Source organism: Nyctibius grandis (genome assembly GCF_013368605.1).
Source record: "Nyctibius grandis isolate bNycGra1 chromosome 34 unlocalized genomic scaffold, bNycGra1.pri SUPER_34_unloc_1, whole genome shotgun sequence".
Classification (NCBI taxonomy): Eukaryota; Metazoa; Chordata; class Aves; order Nyctibiiformes; family Nyctibiidae; genus Nyctibius; species Nyctibius grandis.
This window is the reverse complement of record NW_027167468.1, coordinates 898,634-901,964: the sequence shown is the minus strand read 5'-3', so window position 1 is coordinate 901,964 and position 3,331 is coordinate 898,634. Positions and strand designations below refer to the sequence as shown.

General features: G+C 50.2%; 1 pseudogene; it reads right to left on the bottom strand.

The window, feature by feature from the left end:
- Positions 1-1,622: 1,622 nt before the first annotated feature.
- Positions 1,623-2,350, bottom strand: LOC137677013 (protein YIPF1 pseudogene; annotated as a pseudogene).
- Positions 2,351-3,331: the final 981 nt, after the last annotated feature.

The window sequence follows — 3,331 nt, the reverse complement described above, 5'->3', positions numbered from 1 at the left end:
ACTTCATACCACTGATCACCACTGTCTGGGCCTGCCCCTTCAGCCAGTTTTCATTCCACATCACTTTCTTCTCATCCAGCCCAGATTTAACAGCTTCTTTACAATGATATCGTGGGAGACAGTGTCAAAAGTTTTTCTGAAATCCAGGTAGACAATAGCCACTCTTCTCTCCTCCTCTACCAAGCCAGTCACATAATTGGAGAAGGTTATCAGGTCAGTTAAAAATTACTTCCCCTTAGTGAAGCTGTGCTGACTACTCCTGATGACTTTATTGTCCTTCATGTGCCTGGATATGGTTTACAGGCTTAGATGCTCCTTCACCTCAAAGAGGGACAGAGGTGAGGCTGACCAACCTGTCATTCCCTGAGTCCTCCTTTTGTCCCTTCTTGAAGATAGGATTCACATTTGTTTTCCTCGGGTGAAAGCCCTTGATATGCTTCACCAAGCAGGACAGCCAAGCTCTAACCTCCCATCCCCTGCACAGGGGAATCTTTTCCCTCTTATGATGCTCTGGGCTCTTCCTGGGGGCAATGTGATGCAGGAATGTGTGATGCCAGGTGCAGGTCAGAAGTAGGACATGTCCCAGGCTCTGTGGAGGGTGAGTGAGGAGGCAACAAGGCACCGGAGCTGTAAGGACCTCATGTCCTCATGTGAGTCTCAGTGGAAGAGACAGAAGCCATAGTCAAGAGGACAAGGGTCACAGTTCCGTTGGGGTGTCAAAGCCCCACCAAGACCCTTGGCCATCCCCACCACAGCTGTACTGTCCTACTCCTGTGCCTGCTTCCTTGCTTCCGGCACCAAGCTGTGGTTCTCTGAACATTTACCAATGCCTGTGAGTTCCTCACAACCCATTCAGTTTCTTCCAAAGCCTTGCTAATGCTCCTTTATCACCCAGGATTTCCAAGTCCCAGACGTGTTAGAATCCTCTAGTTAGCTCCACATCCCAGCACTGAACTGCACATCCTCCTTCTACTGCTGCCTCACAATCAAAACTCAACCTATTTCACTTCAGCATGACACCCTGCACTGCTGCTCACTGCTACACCTACAGTGCTCTCTCCCTGCATACCCATGTGTCTCACGAATCCTTCCTCTTCCCCTGCATTGATGGGACCTCAGCCCAGGAGGTATGTGCATCCTTCAGGTTCATGGATGTTTCCTGAGGTCCATCTAAGTGTGAGGAGTGAAGGAGGAGAGGAGATTCAGGTCAGCTCATGAGGCATAACTGAGCACAGCCACCTCCAGCAGTGCAGCATTTACCCATGGGCAGACACACCCACGGTCACTCCAGTGTGGGCCTGAGTTTTGGGTCTGCCCAGGTGTCCTACCCGGTCTTAGAGCAATTACTCACTTGGCAACTTCAGCGCTGGGTCTTTCCACATCCTGGTGTCCTCCTCTTCCAACCAGCCCCACTTGGATTTGGCCAGCAAAGCATGTACGTACATTCACACACACACACACGCGCGCGCACGCGCACGCACACACACATTAGTGAGCACACTCACCCAGCAAATAACCAGAGGCAGATGTTAAGAATAAGGCAGGACACATCATGGTGATCAGGCACAGGATTTATAAATAAAATTAGTGTACAGATGGAGAAACAGGCATCGTAATCTTATTTACTGACTCTTTGTTACTGTTCTTCCACTGTGAGCAGAGATAATAGGTACAGGAAAATCCACTTCAGGGGCATCAAAAAAGTACGCCAGACAGCCAACAGCCAGCAGGGCATGAAGCAGAGCAATGATCCCCATGGTCGCCAGAGTGATCCTCTGGTTGTCATCTCAGACAGTGAGCCTTATTTCATCACCAAAACAGACCCTGAAAGGCACAGGGAGAACATCACCAGCACCCAGCGCACCACTTTCTGTGGAACGTTCCATAAAACCTCTGTGGGAATGTAAGTGAAGAGGGAGTAGCCATATACACACACTATCTCCAGGAATGAGTAGGAGGCAATATTCATAACTTTACTGTTCCTCCACATCAGGAATCCCCAGAGAGCAAGGGGAACAAGCCAAGCATAGACATAAATCATTGTTGCTGCTATGGACACTTTTCTGAACTCGGGCACACAGTAGTATGTTGTCTTGCCCAGATGGATGAGGAAATTAGAGAGATTGCCACTAACAGCAATGGTAAAGACGAGTGTGGCACATATCCAAAAGGGACCTTAAAGGTCAGGATTGCTGCAGATATACAGCCTTACAAAGTTCTTCCCTGGTACTGGGAAAACAGAACCTTTGATTCTGTCCAGGACCTGGTACGTGTCCACATTGAAGACCGTCTGGTAGTACTCAAATGTCCAGAAAGGGGCACTCTTCTTCTGTCCTGCAAGCAGCTCTGTTTGGACAGATCAGCACTGAGCAGCCGCTTCCCAGCTGCAGCTGGCCCCTTGCAGCCCTCTCCATCCACAGGCTTTGTCCTCCCAGTCTACCTGGATTCCTCCCTTTCTGTGCCCCAGGACCCTCCCCAATTAACAACTGTCACCAATTATTTTCCCCAATGGTCTCAGCTTTGTTCCATTTGTACCATCGTGTGGTAGTTGGGATACCATTGCCTGGGTCACCTGGGCCTTGAATGGTATCATTGATGGGTTCCCCTGGCACCGTTGACCTTGCAAGATTTTACTACCCAGAAGCTCCCCAGTGCTCCCCTCCATTTCCCTGTGCAGTTTGGCCTCTGTTGATGTCTCTGCTCTTCAGCCACTTGTGGGATCCAGCTGGGACACATGGTGCTGCCTGGACTTCTAGTCCCTTCTCATATGGTTCTCTGTCTCATGCCACTTTTCTCATGTCATGTCCCTTATGTTCCCATCTGATGTACAGGAGTCTTCACCCCAGGGCAGGGCCTGACCAAGGGCCCACTCATCTGCCTGCAGCCTTCAAAGCTGGTGCTTCTGATGACCTCATGATTTCACCACTGTCATGATGTGACCTCCAAGTAACAGCCCAATCACGTTGGTTTTACCCACCTCTACCCTGTTTGAGCAGTCATCTGTGTCATGTTGGGGTTTTTGATGTGCTTGATAATATCACAGTACCTGCCTGCCTGCTACAATTCAGTCAGGTTGCCAATCAAGTGACCTCAAAATCAACCTCCCAGCTACAATGCCTCTCCTGGCATCTCTCTCTTCCTGCAGCAGAAGTAATCTCCCAGCCAACCTCTCATACACTTCCACTTTGCCAGCCATTCCCCTCCCCTCCCTGGCAAAGTAATTTCTGCTGGGCAGGCAGAAACACGCTCGCCCATAGGGACTGCAGAGGCCTGATGGGACAGCTGGAGTGATGGGAGGGCAGCCACGGTTGGCAAGGTCTCCTCTCGAAGA